The following is a 19,149-nucleotide window of genomic DNA, read 5'->3' as shown; positions in this document are numbered from 1 at the left end:
AGAAAAGAAATTGCTGGATCAGTGCCTTTAAAAAGGAGTAAGAGGAAAGGTAGACTCACCAATGGAAGTGATTGGCTCATGTTGATGTAAAGTACAGCAGCAGCTCTTGCTTCAGGCACAGCTAACTCTGTCTTGCTCCTCCTGTCCCCCTCTTTCTCTCTTCACCATTTCCCCCTTCTCTCTCCATTTCTCTGCTATAATTTTCTCTGTTGTTTTCAACATCCTGGAGAATAACAGAGAGAGAACTTCTTTCCTCTCATTGTAGTAAAATTCCAAAATTGATACAAACCTGGCTTGGACTACTTACTCAGTCTTAGAGGATGAGGATATGTATATTGATGTGTTCATACGAGCCCAGACCTGGAGCAGGGGGAAGTAGTTTACCCAAATGTGAAACATACAAGAGTGGGAAATTGTGACGCTTTTTTACACATAAAAGGAAAAATCAATCCTGAGCAACCAAACAATAAAAATAAACTACCTATCTACCATAGAAGGAACAAATGGTTTTTAAAGAGAAACTGGGTTTGCGTTTGGTCATACAAACTTTTTTCTGTAGAGTTATATGGACTGATGGGCATTCTCGTACATGGCTGGTGGGAGTGTAAACTTCAGAATTTTCCTGAAGAGCAAATTGGAAACATTTTGAACATGAATATACATCTTAAATATGAATATACACCATTCTAGAAATTTATACTAAAGGAACAATAATAAATCATCACAAAAATGTGACTAAAGTGATGTTTCTCTCATTGTATATATGACAACAAAGAACTGGCAACAACCTAAATGTCAAAAAATAGGGAAGATTAAAAAAAAGCATTGAAAGTACTATTTTAAAATGTATGTGTTTGTTATTTATTTATTTATATAATCTGAAAAGATATATATCAAAAGACTAGGAATATCAGGATGGTTGAAATATGGGTGATTTTTCCTGCCTTCTTTTGGCTAATCTCTATTTACTAATTTTCCCCCAATGAGTATAAACATGTATTAACTGTGTAATGTTTGTGTTCTGAGAAGAGAGCAGCTTGAACACAGATTCCTGATTCACTCTAAATACCCTTTCTAAATAATACCATATTGGGATGGGAGGCTGGTGAGCAGGACATATAACACTTCAAAGGTGTCTTTAGGGACCAAGAATCAGCTGTAAACTATTCTCTTTTGTGATCTAAGCCAAGGGATCAGACCCAAGGGAAAGGGCTTACCTATGTTTGGGGTCTCCAATGATGACTCAGGTTTCTTTGTTTCTTGAAGGAAATCAGCAAGCAGAAGCCTGGGCTTCTCTTCCAGAAAGACTGCCCCTGTCCATTTGCTGCATGTGGTTGTACTGACCCAGAGGCCTGGAAGAAATTACACAGAGGAGAAAAATGCCCTGTCCCTGAAGTGGGGAAAGGCCTGCCACTTGTACCCCAATTTCACATGCTATTTTAAAATTAATTCCAGATGAAATAAGTTTTTAAATGCAAAATACATAATGGTTAAAACATTACAAGAAATTTAAGAAGAGTATTTGTGTAACCTTGCATTATACAAGATTATCCCTAGGCAAGATAGGAGACCTAAAAGCCTTATGTAATATTTCATTATGTAAAAATTAAACACCTTTCATGGCAAATATACCATAAGCAGAATTAAAGAGAAATGAGAAACTGAGGAAAATATTTTCAATGCCTATGTTAGATAAAGGGTTAATATTCCTTGTATTAAAAGATCTCCAGAAATAATTAAGAAAAAGGGAAGTAACTGAAGGAAAAATGGATGAAAAGGCAAAGACAGAAGAAGAAATTCTAATAGTCAATAAATACACAAAAATTCTCTTAACCTCTCTAGGGTTTAAAGGAATGCAAGTAAAAGCAACAAGATGTCATTTCTTCATTAATCTCATATAGAAATAATAATATAGTGAGAAAAAAGCACTGATGAAAAAACAGGGAGACATAACCTCTGATAGGAAATAATTTGTGAATTGCAATGACCTCTTGGATTGACCTATTAATCTTGATTTGGAAATCTATCCATTAGAAATAAAAACCCTGTGTTCTATGAACAAAGATGTCTATTGCAACACTATTTTATAGTAGCAGAATAAAAGAAAAAATAAAGGGACACCAACAAGGGAAATTGTTGGATAAATCACAGTACATCTACTCCATGCAACAGTCCATAGCTATCAAAAAGAATAGATTAGGCCAATGACTCTCCAAGTGTGGCCCTTGGACCAGCAGCCTCAGCATCACCCAGGAACTTGATAGAAAAGCATGTTCTCTGGTCCCACGCCAGGCCTGCTGAATTGGAATCTGTGAGGATGGGGCCCAGTAATCTGTGTCTTAAGTTATCCATGTGTTTCTGATACGTGGTTAGATCTGTATCACTTGTCTTGAGAAGTCTATTCATATTGTTAAATGAGAAAATTAAAATTTAGAGTAATATATTTAACGTGATGCATTTTTATAAAAACAAACAACTATAAAGCATACACTTTTTTGATATGTACTCATACTTTTGTATGGGAAAGCATAAAGTTGTGCCAATAACATTTTTTAAGGTAGGAAAGGAGTAGGGAAAGAGGAATAACCTCTCTCTTCATGTATCTTTGCTTCCTTTTTCACTGGAAACAGTGAGCATATATTAATTTCCTAATTAAAAAAAAGACATTTAAATAATAAGTTAAAGAAAAAATGGTCATTGAGCCTAGATTTTCACCTGACCTAGATCAAATAGACTCTAAGCTATGTGGACATCAATTGGTTACATCTTCCTTTCACCAAGCCTTAATTGGCCTTAAGACCTAGCTCGTGATGACTCTGGCATAATCCTTTACTAAGCAAACTATTAAACAGGTAGGTGGATCAGAGCAAGGATTCTTGCATTTTGCATGAAGGGGCTCAAAAGAACAATTTCTCTGGGTTATTTCTCCAAACTGCCTTTATAGTTCAAGTTAAGACCTATCCATTGGACCCTCTGAAAAGGTTACAGTCACTGTAAGCAAACTATATAGATGTCAACAGCTACAATACAAGTCTATGCACAGTTTACTGAATTTAAAAATTTTGTCAACTGGTAGTTTATTCCAATCCTTCTTTCCATTGTGTTTTAAATTTTAAGTGTGGAGAAACAATGCATTCTTCTTTAAAGCCTTAATCATTTATTGAAATACCATTTTCAAAGCCAAATTAAGTTAAATGTTGAGTTATTACATTTTTTGGCTAAGATTTTCCCTTCAAGGACAAAATACTCCAATACTATCATTTGAGATTGGTTTTATCTATATCTGAAGTTTGTTAGAAAATACATGTATTTGCAAAGCTCTAGCAAGTCATAAGTACATGATTATAGGGTCCAAAAGTTACATCCCAGGAAGCCACAAAAGTTAACAACATGGGCCAGAATAATCATGGAGATTAGGTAAATTTAACTTGTGATGTTGACTTCTTCCTTTTATGTACTTAGCTCTTGAATATAGTCAATAGTCTGATGAGCTCTGATTATGGAGAACTCAGCTAAAAATATACTGAATTAGAATCACCTGCAATGTGACATTTAAAATTCTACGATTTTAGTTCTCCTATCCACCCATTCTTCTTCCGTGGGACAACTTTAGGGTTATAACTGAAATGAATCTCTAATGACTAATGCCCCAGTGATTTGATTTTTGCACATTGCTGGAAAATTAAGAAGAATGTTTACTTGCCTGTTAAAAACCTATATTCCACTGAAAGGAACCTAGATTTAAAATTCTCACAAGCCTGAAAGAAATAATTTCATAATCTAATATGTTATGGCGGTCTAAATGAGAATTTTCCAACTCAGTCTCATAAAAAGAAGCCTTTTGCCACTAGACTTAAAAAAGATTAGACATACAATTTCATTAAGTTAACAAAGTCCACTGTAATTCCTTAGAAGTGAATCTCTTTTAATCTTCCAAGTTTATTGGCTTCATTACTGTTGCAAAGAATTTCCAACCCACGATTACATCTGTGCCTTTCTGCAGAGCCATTCAGCATCCTGAGAAATACCCAACTAATTTGATGACATGCTTTGGTTCTCAACAGATCCCAAAGAGAGAAAATCCTTTCTGCCTTTTATCTAAAATGTTTGCTCTGCATTAACATATTTCACTAGTATAAGTAAAATAAGCTTTTTTTCCTTCAACCAAGTATTTGAGAACATACTATGTGCCAGTGCTTGCCAAGCACTTCAAGTGCATAAGGAAAATCAAGACAAGGATTTGACATAAGTAACTTACATTACAGTGAAGGTCTCTCTCTAAAAGGATTCCTTAAATATTTTTTGCTAACTCAATATTTATTACTTAATCAGATGCTTGATTTAACACCCATGCTATTTGCTACCCTATTAAAAACTGATTAATGCATTTTACTATTTTGCTCTAAATGGTTTACTACCCTCCAAGGGAAATATGTGGACATTTCCCTTCACTGAGGCCAGATTATCACTGGCACCCAACCAAGGAACAGACCCTATGTTCCTTCCAAAATTATTTGACTTTATTTCCATAACATAACAGCCTTTCTTTTATCAAAGAGTGTATGAAATGCTGGAACTGAGGAAAATATTTTTATTTAAATATTAAAAATTTGTACCTGTATAACTTAAAGCACCATACCTTACCCTGAAAGGATTTATACGTTGTGCTGAGAGAGTGAATCAATTTTATTTTTGGTGTTAACGGAAGTTCAAATTGTTAAATTAGATTCAGATAACATATTCATGGTTTGCATTAACAAGAAAATAAGCAGACAGTTGAACAGATTCAGAAACTGTGCATGTTTAAAGCAATGAGCATTTTAAGTGTGAAGAGAAAAATAATGTAGTTTTAGTAAATAGTCTTTCTACTTTAAAGTCTCAACCATGGCCATGGGATTTCTGTTCTCATTAAATCTTAGTTTTTTCTTAGTCCTAAAAAGACTTTTCAGTAGAGGGCGGAAGAAATCCAGTTTTGAAGAACTCATGTTACTGTAATCGCCATGGTCAGACTCTACAGGTGAGAGAATGTAGTCCCTCCTACAAAGTTCGTCCTGTTAACCAGAGGAAGGACAGAACCTTGGGGCTGAAAGAGTTCAGATTCACTACCCACAACTGATACTAAATTTCCCACATTTGTAGTAGGTGATTATTCAAAAGATACTTCTATGCATTTGCAACAACAAACTTTTAAAAGTTTGATGCTATTCCGTAGGACTTTTCCTGGAAATTTTCTTTAACTAAAAAGTACTTTAAACTTCACACTAGAATTCTTAGAAGGGTGATTTATAGAACCCACACTGGGGTTTTCCATTAGAACTGTAACTAAAGATAAATAAATAAGAACCGCCATCTCCAACCAATGGTTAGGAATGAAGGTGCTGGATTTGTTATCCTGGGTTTGATTTCCAGCTGTGTAATCTTGCACACATTACTTTCTCTAATCTTGCTAAACCTCAGATTCTTCACAGGTAAAATGAGGATAAAAGTAGTGCCCATCACAAAAGGGTCTTTGTGAAGATTAAATGTAATAAGGTGTTTATCAGTACAATGCCCTGCACATAGTTCCCACTCTATAAATTCATGATTCAACAAATAAATATGTGCTACTCTTTGGTCATTTTCAATAGTTTTACTCTCTATTATTTTCCTTAATAGACTTTAAGGGGTAATGATGTTACTGTCATTTTCAACGAACCAGATTAGTATTTATTTATCTTCTCTAGAATTTTTTAAATTTTTGCCTTCTTTTTTATAAATAACATCTTTTATTTCTATTTGTCTCTTCTTGCTTTTTCTTTTAAGTTTTATTTATTTTTAGCTGTGTTGGGTCTTCGTTGCTGCATGCAGGCTTTCTCTCGTTGCAGTGAGCGGGAGATATTCTTCGCTGCAGTGCGCAGGCTTCTCACTGCAGTGGCTTCTCTTGTTGTGGAGTACGGGCTCTAGGCTCACGGGCTTCAGTAGTTGCAGCACGTGGGCTCCGTAGTTGTGGCACGTGGGCTCTAGGGTGCATGAGTTTCAGTAGTTGTGGTGAGCGGGCTCAGTAGTTGTGGCTCAAGCGCTCTAGAGCACGGGCTCAATAGTTGTGGCACACGGGCTTAGTTGCTCCGCGGCATATGGGCTCTACCTGGAGCAGGGATCGAACCCGTGTCCCCTGCACTGGCAGGCGGATTCTCAACCACTGTGCCACACGGGAAGTCCCTCTTCTTGCTTTATTTTTCTTTTTCCTAACTTCTTAATTCTTTTATTTTTTGCTTTCTCTGCTAAGGTAAGCATTAGGACTCTGATTACAACTTGTACTATAGCCTGTAGGTTTGTATGTGATGTGTCTCATTAAATTGCTTTCTAAAGAATTTGCAATATTCACTGTCTTCTCTTGGATTTGAGAATAACCTGGGAGTGAATTTCTTAGTTTCCATGTAGTTGAGATTCTTTTTGATCACCTTTTAATTTTTGGATTACTCTATTTGACAATACCTTTTAATTTAGAATCATCTTTACAAAAAAAGAGATTTCTGTCCTAACAGTTGGTTAAAAATTCATTATCACCTAAGGGAATTTGTTTTATTTAATAATTTTGATAGCCCTTTAAGAATTCCCAAGAAAAATTTCACAGTTTCTGTAGCCTCAATACTGAGAAGCATGCAACAATGAGTAAAAGCAAAAGAAAGTCCATATTTAAATGTCTGGGCATTCAATGTATTTTGCTTTATTATAAATCTTAAATATCTAGTAGAAATCAAGATGGAGAGAATTTAAAGTATTCCCACTTGCTTATACACTTTACTCTTCTCAGTTTTAATAAAAAGCCTTTATAATAGAAGCCAGTCCAGGGAATTTTCTGGAAGTAAAATTAATAAGAAGTCAAGCATCAAAGCACAGTGTTAAACATAAAATGAGGCCAACAGACTGGGTGCAAGGAGTATGCAGATGATGAAAGTCAAGCCTATGTTTAAAAAAATAGTAAGTACCCCATCTGAGCCATATGTATGATCCACAAAGATAAGGAAACCCTATCACTGTTGTATCTCCACCTCAAGGAGAAAAGAAACCCCAGGAACAAGTGGTTTAAGTTCCAAGACGTAGCCAACAACTCTAAATGCAGAGACTTCCACATTAGTTCCAGAAGTTTATAATCTAATCCTCAGTCCCAGGAAAACAAAACATTTTACCCTGTATCTAGAGTTCTCTCCAGCTTTATGCAGGGTTATAGAAAGAAAAGACTATTTTCAGAGCTTTAGGCAAGTGATTCTCGCTGACCCTTAGTTTCCTCATCTGCTGAATAGCTACCAGGTGGCAAGAGCCCTGATTATATAATCTGTATGTTTATTTTTAGCTCTAGCATTTTAAAATTCTACAGGCAGGTTAACATGTGTCTATTCTAAGCATTAAAAATGTATGAAGAAATTCCAATCACAAATAGCAGGGCTATAATAGAACTTACCAAAATAGTTTTGATCAAATATACAACACCCTTAAGTATTACTTGATAAGACTAGTTTTGCACTAATCCTGTCATTGATAAATGAAGTGTTCAGGTATGAAGATTAGTCATGTCAAGTTATTTCATGATGCAGAAATTTTATTTACCCAAAAGAATAAGAAGAAAGTAAATTTTGAGTACTTTAAATGGGCTGAGAAATAAGTGCTAAGCATTTTACGTGTGCCAAATGACTGGAAATCATGAAAATAAAAATCGTGGACTATCAGTCTAGAGCAGATGTTGCTGGTTCCCTGCCCATATCCCTCCGATCTTGTTACTTCAGTTTGCTCCTGTACAAATACCAACGGCCAGAATCTGCATCTCTTTGCCCAGGAGCCTTTGAAGACTTGGAAGGCTGCCACACCTTGCACCCAGCAGACCTGCGGTGGAGGGAACTAACACCTCTACCCCAGGGAGCAGTCTAAACCAAGGGCTGAATGGAGTTGCTTGGTAAATGCCCAGCTTGCTCACCCCACAGGCAAGGTGTGTGTTTTACACCATTTTTTCAGAACTTCCCAGAGGTGTTAAGATCTAGTTACCAATAGCAGTGGCTGCATTGATAGTTCTTCCCACACTGGCTACCCCACCTTCCTTGTGTCTCTTCCCCACTCCCCTACTCATGTTTCCTGCACCTGCCAAGCTAACTACTTGCACTCAAGTCCTTCTATTGTCTCAAGATCTGCTCCTGGGGGGACCCAAACTAAGACTGACTACTAGAAACAGATTGATCTCATTGTGCAAGTCAGTTACGATTTTGTCAGTAACTTCAAGTCAGTTACGATTTTGTCCTTCACCACCCCACTGAAATATACAGTCATGCTCTCTGCCCCAAATTAGGAACAAACTGGGCAGGAGTCTTGTATATGCAATCAAGAAAGCAATACCCACTTCCAAAAGAAAAACAAATACTGAGGTGAAACTTGATACCCACCCTGGGAGCAAAGAACATGACAGAAACCTTTCGCTCAAATGAAGATGTTATAGGATGGGGAAACGGAAGGAAGAGGATTAGCCCTTTGATTACCATTTTCCCTACTCTCAGGAGAATTTTGATGATAAAGATTTAGGCAAGCATATTTTAGCAGGGTAGACATGAGTTAAGGGTTCATTCTGCTGAACACTAGTTCTGAGTCTGAAAGCAAAATTGTGGCAGGGACACATCACGGATATAACCTGTACCTAACACAATAGTTGGAACATAGTAGGAGTTCACTATGTATCTGTAAATGTATAGTGAGAACCAAGATGAATCAGGCTAGCCTTAAAGACTAAGAAAGAGGAAGTTAATCCACTATAACTAGCTCAAGACTAGTTAGAAGGAAAACTAAAACGTCATCCCGTTTCAGCTCATCAAGTTAGGAAGGAAGCCCGCATGATCAAAAACTCCACATGTACTGTCTTATAGGAGCTTGGAGATAATGATAGAAAGGGGGGTGGACATTCTCCAAAAGGAAGAAAGGGAAACGTCCATGATCCCAATTATGTTTTCATTATAAAGTCCAAACCAAAGGCAAACTTAAAATGTTATATTCAGAATGACTAAAGAATTAATTACTGTTGTAATATCTTAGTTCTCCTGTGTTAAAGTCAAAATTATACCTTCCCAAATGTCTATTTTCATATCTCTGAATCACACATGAACATACTGTAGGTTACAGGCATGCTACTTTTACCTGACCATTGTGGAGCCCTTCATATTAATAGACCTGATCTTAGGTAAAAATATTCTGATGGAGACAAAAGAAATTTAACATTTGACTGATCCTAGTCTTCTTACATCACCTCCAGTTATAAAGAATTTGCTCATTCTCTTTCTCTTCCTTCTTCTCTGCTCTCTTGAAAACCCAGTCCCCAGGATATTATCATCCTGACTTTGGAGAACAGGTATAGTGATATCTGATTGGAGGAATGAGGATGCTTCCAAGAACAATGGACACATGGTTTGGGGCTTGGTAAGACAGGAAATAAAGTGAGAGAATGAAACATTCAGGGATACTATGGTATATTAAGAAATGAGAGAGGAAGTGGGATTTTACAAAGCGTTGTTGAATTACAGAGATGTGATTCAAATATAAACCACTAAAATACTTGTCTGGAAGTATGAGTTTAAAGTATAGTATGGTATAGTATAGTAGAGTATAGTTTAGTATAGTATAGTATTACCTGAAGTACTATAGCTTAAGCTGCCTCTAGGCTAAGCTGCCTCTGGGCTAAGCTGCCTCTAGGCTAAGCTGCCTCTCCTACCCTCTTTCTATCCTGAAACTATATACAATAATGTTGCTGGGTCCCCAGAGCACTAGCAGGACAACTTTGAAGTAATTTATTAGAAAAGCAAATCACCAAAGAGGCATTAAACTATCATCTTTCCATCAACCACAATACCTTTCTGTCTTTAAAAGACAGATGTTCAAAGAGTGAAAATGTGCCTATTTTGTCTGGGAAAAAGTGGGAATTTTATTTCAACTTTCTGTGTATCATTAGGTTGCTGGAAATCATGGAAACCTAAATTACATATACAACCACTTCATGCACTGAGATCTCTTATAAGAAGAAAGCAGCAATATAATCAGTCAGCTCAAATCATCCTCAACATTAACAAGGTGTCTGTAGAGTCATTTTAAGAACTGACTTTCTGCTCCTATTAGTAGACTGATTATACTCTAGCTTTTGTTCCGGAAGCATATCACCAAACTAGTCTCTCAAAATGTGTATTAAAAATGATACATTTTCCTTGCCAGTGTTTATATTCAAGTCAAAGTTTCTTTAGAAAAGAACAGGAATACAAAAAAATTTGAAGCCATGGCAGTTTGCATCTCTCCAGCGAAAGCAATCATCAAGGCAAATATTTATTGTTTGAGTTGTTGAACATAGATGTGTGGACAGAAGTTTAATGTCCATGCAATCTGTTTCCAGTGCATTAGCTATCACATTACAAATGACAAACAAGATTCTTTCTTGTTTAAAATGTGTCCCACATGCTCAGAATCAATCTTGATCAACAGACTGTGGTATAATTTGGCAGTTCAGAGATGAGAAGTTTATGGACACATTTCAGTTAAAAAATAAATTCAAAGAAGACAACTTGTGTGCATGATGTTTCTAAAAATGCTTCCGAAAGACATTTAGGAATCTAAGTCAACTCTGAACAGAGAGTCTTGGTCTATTTTGTCAAACAATATAATGTAGAAGAATTACTTATGGAGAAGCTACAGACAACCTTCTACTTTTTATACAACAAATTCCTGAAGTATATTCAAAAGCTGAATGTGAAAAAATAAAACGATCTATGTGGAACCTTAGCTCCACTAATTACTAGTTAAAATAATTTAAATTATCTAATGTCTCTAATTCATATTTATACATTCAACACATATTTACTGTGTTCCTGTTACGTGTCAGACACTGCTCTAGGGTTTGAAAACACAGAAGTTCACAAAAGAGGCTACAATCTCTGCCTTCACACTTTGAAATGAAAGAGGCAAAATTGGAGGAGTATTACATAGGTGTTTGATAGATATTTTAGAGTGGGACAGGTAAGATGTCACCAAGAAGATGACCTTGATGATAACCTGAAGAAAGTGAGGGAACAAGTGTGGATATCCATGGAAAGAAACAGCATTTCATGAGTGGCAAGTGCAAAGGCCCTGAGGCAAGACTATGCCTGACAAGAAAAGGTAGCAAAAGAGAGCAAAAGCAGAGAGATGAAGGGTAGAGTGTCAGAAGAGGAAGTCAAGAAGTAAAGGGGGCCAGAGCTGGGGAACAGACCTGTTAGTTCAGAGCAAGGACCCTAAAGAGAATAAAAAGCTATTAGAGGATTTTGAGAAAAGAAATTACATCATCTGCCTTACATTTGACAGGAATAATAACAATTCTTCCTCATAAGTTTACTGTAAAAATTAACATAGGTACTTCCCTGGTGGCGCAGTGGTTAAGAATCTGCCTGCCAATGCAGGGGACATGGGTTCAAGCCCTGTCCCAGAGCCCACATGCTGTGGAGCAACTAAGCCCGTGTGCCACAACTACTGAGCCTGCACTCTAGAGCCCGCGAGCCACAACTACTGAGCCTGCATGCCACAACTACTGAAGCCTGTGCCCTTAGAGCTCGTGCTCCGCAACAAGAGAAGCCATGGCAATGAGCAGCCCACACACCACAACGAAGAGTAGGCTCTGCTAGCCACAACTACAGAAAGCCCGTGCGCACCAATGAAGACCCAACGCAGCAAAAAAAAAAAAAGTCTCCCTTTTAAAAATAAAAATTAAAAAAAATAGCCCTCTTCTCGAAAAATTTTTTTTAAAAATTAAGATAATTGACATAAAATGCTTCCCACAGTACATAGCAAAAGGTAAACATAAAATGTTAGCTGCTATAATTATTTTTGTTATTCAGACAGGGATTAGGAACACATAATAAAAAATGAAAGTCATTGCATGAGTTAGGCTTCTTATTTTTTATTTTGTCTTTATCCTTAAAAAACTGAGAATAACAATCCAAGGAGGGAAAGAAGAATAATGAAGAGATGCTTTGGTTCAAAGATCAAGTGAAGATAATTCCTGATACATTTAAGTGCCTTTTTTAAAAAATGGAAGAAAAAACTTAAAGTACAAAACAGAAGGATAGTAAATTTTCAGGGTAAATCTCTCAACGCTCTAAGCACAGAAATAATTGGAAATCTATGTGAAGCAATTTGAATTGATGTTTCTTCCAACTTAGGGCCAGGAAGAAGCATCAAAACTGCTTGGATGACTTTTGGCAAAGAGCTATACACAGTAAATAGAAAGGATTTATTGTAAATAGATTCCAAGAAAGCTACTAATAGGCCTCCCTGCTGGCTGAGCAAGATTACTGAAACAAAATAAAGCAAAGCAAAAGGTATTATTGCCTACTTAAGCAGTGTGGCATAAAAATTATTACAGTAGCTGGACTGGAGAAAAAATAAACAGATCATGCTTAAAACGTCATGAGAGGCAAAGTACATTTTGTCTCTCCCAGTATATCATGACAGGTGTACAATAGGCATAAATGATATAAATATTGGAGAAGGATTTATGACTTGAACTCCCGGAGAAGCTTCAAAGTGCAGAATCTCATTTCACACACAGCCAAGGAACAGTATATTGTTATCTTTCATTTTTATATCATTTTGTGTATTTCATTCCTTTAAAAAGCATTTATTGATTACCTATTATGTGCAAGGAGCTGTGGAAAATAGAAAATTGCGTAACACATGGTCCTTGTCACCCAAGAAACCCACGTTATAGCAAACGGACACAAGGCATAGTGTCTATTTCACTGAACATAAGACACCATCAATTGGAGTTAAATCAAAATAATAATTTTATAGGAAAAAAGAAAATCAATAAATATACATAGAGTTTTTAAGATAAACCCAATATCAAAAACATTAAAATTTGAAAGAAATACATACCTTAACATATAAAATCAAGTACATAAATATCTATACTAAGAGGAAGCATAAGTGTCAAAGATGGTTTCTGAAATAACAGGATGTTATAGGCGCACAAAGGAAAAAGTATTACCACTGGGTCAGAGAGGTTAGCAAAATCCAGATGATGTTAACGTTTCAGCTGGGCTTTAAAAAAAGAAATAGAAAGTCTATAATGAAAATGACGGGTAAAAAAATAAAATAAATAAAATGCATTCCAGGCAAGTAGAAATGGTGGGTAAGAAATGTATTCCAGGCAGATGAAATAGCACGTACAGAGTAAAAATTACTTTGCACAGAGGAGCAGCCATACATTCAGATTGACTGAAGGAGGTTCATAATGGACCCAGTTGTAAGGGGCTTTAAATGCTAAACAAATGATTGTAAACACTGCCCTGTCCGAAACTAGGAAGCTTCAAAAGTAGATAACACATATTGTTTAGGAAGAATAACACAATAAAAATCCACAGTGAACTGGAGGGAGGCTAGCCTGCAGAGTGGAAGAGCCGTAGGGAATCTTCCATAATACTCCAGGCAAGATATGCCAAACCAGACGAGGGAGGTGAAAAGGTGAGTTGAAGAGAGATGGATGTGTCTCTCTCCCTTTAGCGTGCTTTTACTCACATGCTCGTAATTAATCCGTACTAATGTGACATCAAAAGAATTATTCAAAAGATTTTAAAGAGGAAGAAGCCAAAAGAGAAAATTTATGACTTTTTTTTTTACTATATATCATGTTGAGATAAACTGAGTCATATTAAAAATTTTAAGTCTATTTGAGCAAAAATCAATTGGAACCAGGCAGTGCCAAACCTTCAGTGTTTCAGAGGGCTCTGCCGAGAAGAACGGGGGGAGACGTGTCTAGAGAAAGTGCAGAAGCCGAGAAAGGAAAGCATAACTTGGCTATAGCTTAAAGCCTAGTTGGCTGTTTGTGATTGGTTGTCCTTAGTGTATTGATTTTGGAACCCTAAAGCATTTGCAGGCTTAGATTTTGGTTTGCTCACGTAGGCCACAGCATTAGCGCCTCCGCAGTCTAAGGGCCTCGTTGTTTAATTAATTTAACACTAGATAGATTCGACCACCCCAGAGGGCAGATCTGCTGTTCTATTCTCAGCACTTCACCTAACTTTCATAGGTTTCTGATCAGAAATTACAGAATGAATGCTTTAGGATGAGTTGGATGTTTCAACTTGAAAGATAAGAAAAGCACTGTGAGCATACAGGGTGCAGTGCTTTGCTAAACAAAGATGGCTATACTGACTCAGCTGTTCAACCTCACGCAGTTGTTGACAATTTTCGTGGCAGTAACAGTTTGTAAAGGCATTATCTCTGTGCCCAGCCTGAGCCATGTAATCAGAAAACTAAGACAGGTGGCTCAGTGACATGGGATGAGAGGTGAATCAGAATTTTGGCTACTTCGTTAGCAAAATCGTGTTTAGGGTGATTTGGAGTTCCACATTCCTATTTCAAATGATAAAATATTTCTGAAGGAGATTAGGCATGCACACATCATCAAAAGAAATTTCATTTAATGATGTTGGACAAATTACCAATCAAAATAGACTAACTTCCCCAAGCATCACTTGCATGAAGAACACTGGTTCTCAATTTGTAAATCATTTCTTAGATACTTGGTAGAGTTAAAAAATAAGGGTCTTATTTTGTGGAGTCTCTGACAACTCTATCAGAGTCACCTTGGGTGACCCATAATTCAGATTATAAATCAGGCAGAATGGAGTCAGGTTTGGAAATCTGTAGCAACCAGATTTGGAAAACACTGCTCCAGGGGACACTGTGACCAATAGATAGCTCACATTGAATCCATGAGTAGAAACTAGTTTTTCTCTCCATGCCATGATAACTTACATCTTCAAATTCATTCCAAGCACATTCTTTTGCAAGCAACCAATTTCTATCTTTTGTGATAATTATACTAATATTGATACTAAGCACATATGAAAACCATGCATTCTTTTCTATCTGGCATCTTTCAAGATAATCCACGTCATGGTGTGTATAAGTAGTGCATTCTGTTTTATTGCCAAGTATAATAAGAAGGTTGGGAAGGAGAAGCAAACCTGACCACAAGTGGGATTTTTCAATCATGAAAACTATTCTCAATTAGTAAATACTTACACATATGTACACATATATACCTACACTTTCATATATATGCATCCTACGAAGGTCATCTATAGTTTCAAGATTATTCTATTTGTAGTTATACAGTTTGTGATGACATTTTATTGGTCTGGGGCAACCTCTGTTTTATATAATGTCCCCCAAAAGGTGTTTTGTCCAACAAAGAGAGGAACACAAAAGTCTCATTTTTGCCAAGTTCTTTGTAGGATGGACCTGTATAAATTCTAAAACAGTCATCAAGGAATTCACTGAAAAAAAAATTCTAAAGCAAGTCTCCACAAACTTTTTCCATAAAAAGCCAGATAGTTAATAGTTTAGGCTTTGTGAGCCATATGGTGTCTGTCGCAACTACTGAACTCTGCCAATGTAGCGTGAAAGCAGCCACAGACCACAGGTAAAGGAACAAGCACATCTATATTCCAATACAATTTTATTAATGAAAACAGGTAACTACCAACACCTATTAGAATGGCCAAAATCCAACACACTGGCAACACCAACTTCTGGCAAGGATGTGAAGCAATAAGAACTCTCATTCATTGTTGGTGGGAATGCAAAATGGTAGCCACTTTGGAAGACAGTTTGGTAGTTTCTTACAAAAGTAAACATACTCTTGCCGCACGTTCCAGCAATGATGCTCCTTGGAATTTACTCAGAAGAGTTGAAAATTGATGTGTTTTGTTCATTAGAATACTCACAGGGGATTTTTAGGGCAGTGGAACTAACTCTTCTCTATGATAGGTAATGGTGGATACATGACATTATGCATTTGGCAAAACTCATAGAATGTACAATGCAAAGAGTGAACCCTAATGTAAACTTTGGACTTTAGTTAATACAAATGTATCAATATTGGTTACTCAATTTTAACAAAGGTACCACACTAATGCAAGATGTTAATAATAAGGGAAACTGTGGGTGGGGTGAGAGCACACTTTCTGCTGGGAACTCTCTACTTTCTGTTCAATTTTTCTGTGAACCTAAAATTGCTCTAACAAAACAAAACAAAAACAGGCAATGAGCCAGATTTGACCTGTGGGCTATAGTTTGCTGCCCTCTGTTCTAGAGAATGAAGACATCATCAGAGAATACTTGGAGTTCATAAAGTTGTCTTTGTGAATGTCACTGACTTCAAAGAAATTCATTCAATATTGCTTTCAGAATTTTGTTTAGAAAAGCATGATAACACTCCTGCCAATTACATTCATATTTTCATATTTTTATTTCCATAGCAAAAAGTTATCCATTATAATCATGAAACTGAACCCATGCACTTTTCTTACAAGCCAACAGTTAAGCAGATCCTTCTTGCTCCAGCACTGGAGGGACCTCCCACAACCCACAGAGCCCCTGTATGGGGAAGCTAGCACATCTTAATGTAACACAAGCAGTGCTCCAAATACAGGTGTCTTCAGGCTATGGCTTCATCTAGGCTGCTCAAAAAGATTAGATACTTTATTGCCCTCTTAAATAGTCTCATATTTTATACTTTAGAAAGTTTTATCTTCTAGAGTTTCCACCTGTCATGTTGCCATCAGTAGCACAGGAAACAATCCTAGCATTTTTTTAAAGAGTGGTATAAACTCAGTCTTATCTCCATGGCCACTTTACAGTAGCAATGTGTATTCCATTTTTAAGATACTAATCAAATTTTAGTTAAAATAGTATCATGTATTCTCAGTAACAATACTATAAATGATCTGTTTTGCACTCACTGTAACAGTAAAAACATATATTCAGTGGTGTTATTATTATTTTAAATATTTAATTGTTTTTGTTTATGTTTCAAAATGCAGCAATAAAATTTACTTCAATTGCAATCACCCATGCAACTACAACTTTTCTTATAATTTGCCATAAATAATAAATAATGCAGTGCCTATAAATGCACAACAATCTTTCTTGGGAAAAGTTGGCTTTTGACTGCTGTAATTTTTGTGAGATTTGTCAAGTCAAGATAGAATTTTAACTAACTTGGGGTCCACCTGCTGCTAAGTGATCTAGGAACGTGTAGAAGACTTGTTTTCTTTAGGACAAGCTATAACTGCTCTGGGAATCGTAAAATGTATATTTCTGCCCGTTTCGTTATTTTCAACAGAGTATACTCATTAACAATGGGAAAGTAGCTGAACTTCAACCATTTAGTATAAGGATTAGGTTGATTAGCTTCTGAGAGTAGGATGGCTGAGTTGGAATGAAAGACTTGACTTCTCAGTACCTGCACACATAAGCTATTTGCCACTCATAAAAGACTAACAACTTTCTGGGCTTCCCTGGTGGTGCATGGTTATAATCTGCCTGCTAATACAGGGGACACGGGTTCGAGCCCTGGTCTGGGAAGATCCCACATGCCGCGGAGCAACTAAGCCCGTGCGCCACAACTACTGAGCCTGCATGCTACAGCTACTGAAGCCCGCACGCCTAGAGCCCGTGCGGCACAACAAGAGAAGCCACCACAATGAGAAGCCAGCACACCACAATGAAGAGTAGCTCCCTTTCATCGCAACTAGAGAAAGCCCGCACACAGCAACAAAGACCCAACGCAGAACCAAAAGTTAATTAATTAATTAATTTTTTAAAAAAAGACTAACAACTTTCTTTCCTGACCGTGTCTGTAACTAGGTCAACAGCCATTTTGAAAAGAGACAGATATGTATATTGTGGAGAAGGTAGAATAGAAAATAGAGAATCCAGAAAAATCTCTTTTAAATAGAAGCAGCAGCAACTGAGTTATGAATTGAGTTATTTGTCAAGTGATCTTGTCTTGAGAAAGTATAAATAACCTTTAGAGAAGTGATAGAGACATCTACTACCAGCTATTGACCACACACCATGCTAGAACAGAAGTCAATACATAAACAAAACAAGGTTAAATACATTAGCAAGGACCCAGTGCCATATAACTGCAGTGTGCCCCAATCCCTCTCTCTCTCTTTTTTGTCTCCAATTTTTATGTGTAGGAGGAAGGCAGGAGGGAATCAAAGCTTGCAAGGAGAATTTTGCCTTGTTATTTTGCTAATTTAATGTTCAGCATCTGGTCCATCTGCTGCTGTGCACGGGCTATGGTGATCTGACACTGATTGTGGAATGCTGATTGAAAAATAATGAAGAGTCGATTTCAGATTGAAATTCTTTGCAGGTGAACTAACAACATTCAAGTTTATTAAGACCAGTCAATAACTAACCAAATTTTTGCTTTTGAGTTATTTTAACAGATGGCTGCTTTATTTTCTTTCATAAGCTCACAAACAGTGCTCATTTGCATTTTCTTTACTTCTTAGAAAACAGTTGCTGTGGTTCCTCACTTTTATTCCCTTATGCATTTAAGTTGAATTTTTTATGTTGAAATTTTGCTCTGGGCTTTTCCACTTTATAGTGGCAAGGTTAGAATAAGTTAGTAATAATTAAGTGTGGGTCAGAGGCATATGTAATTTTCGACATATGCCTTGGAAACTCAAGCTGCCTTAGGAAAACACCCCACCCATTTCTTCAGCTGCAAAATGAGAGATTCTGTGTTTGCCAGTCAGCATCTGCCTATATAAGACAATTTTTCAAAGTTAAAGAAAGTTTAAGGCAATAAGGTGACTTTTTCTAATAGTGACAGTGACTTTTTGTAACTACAAACAGATATTTAAGCAATTATGACAAAGTCACATCTCTGAGTGCTTACAGGGCAAAGTTTTCCAATGGCTCAAAGCAATATACACATCATCCTAAATCTAGGACTATTTGGCGAGTATCATAGTGGCACATTACAGCAATATGGAATTTATCCCAATTAGTTGAAACTTTTTCTCCTCTTGTCTAGCCTAATTTAGTTCTAGAAATACTTGAAAGAATTTTTTTATCTCATGGATAGAGCTTTCCTTTAATCAAGGATAATAAGCGCTAGTTGAGAGAAATAGGAGTCTTGATCTGTTGGGAAGTAACATAAAGGCTTATATTGTGGAGATGTGGTCAATTAATTGCAATATTCATAAAAGTTCTCAAAACAATAAAAAGAAAATTGGTAGCAGGTCTGAAAATATCATAATTACCATCCCAAGACACAAGCAAACCAGTTTACACATAAGCTAGTTTGAT

At 36.6% G+C, this 19,149-nt stretch overlaps 1 long non-coding RNA gene across 1 annotated transcript in view; it reads right to left on the bottom strand.

The window, feature by feature from the left end:
* Positions 1-307: 307 nt before the first annotated feature.
* LOC113608259 (uncharacterized) overlaps positions 308-19,149 on the bottom strand; it is a 300,860-nt gene continuing 282,018 nt past the window's right edge. The window contains exons 5-6 of the long non-coding RNA XR_003428280.1: positions 1,218-1,352; positions 308-360 (exon numbers count right to left, since the gene is read on the bottom strand). This is a non-coding gene — a long non-coding RNA (uncharacterized LOC113608259). The remainder of the gene's footprint in view (positions 361-1,217; positions 1,353-19,149) is intronic.

Source organism: Aethalodelphis obliquidens, unplaced genomic scaffold, assembly GCF_003676395.1.
Source record: "Aethalodelphis obliquidens isolate GAN/ISIS:26980383/991018 unplaced genomic scaffold, ASM367639v1 scaffold52, whole genome shotgun sequence".
Classification (NCBI taxonomy): domain Eukaryota; kingdom Metazoa; phylum Chordata; class Mammalia; order Artiodactyla; family Delphinidae; genus Aethalodelphis; species Aethalodelphis obliquidens.
This window is presented reverse-complemented; position numbering and strand designations above follow the sequence as displayed.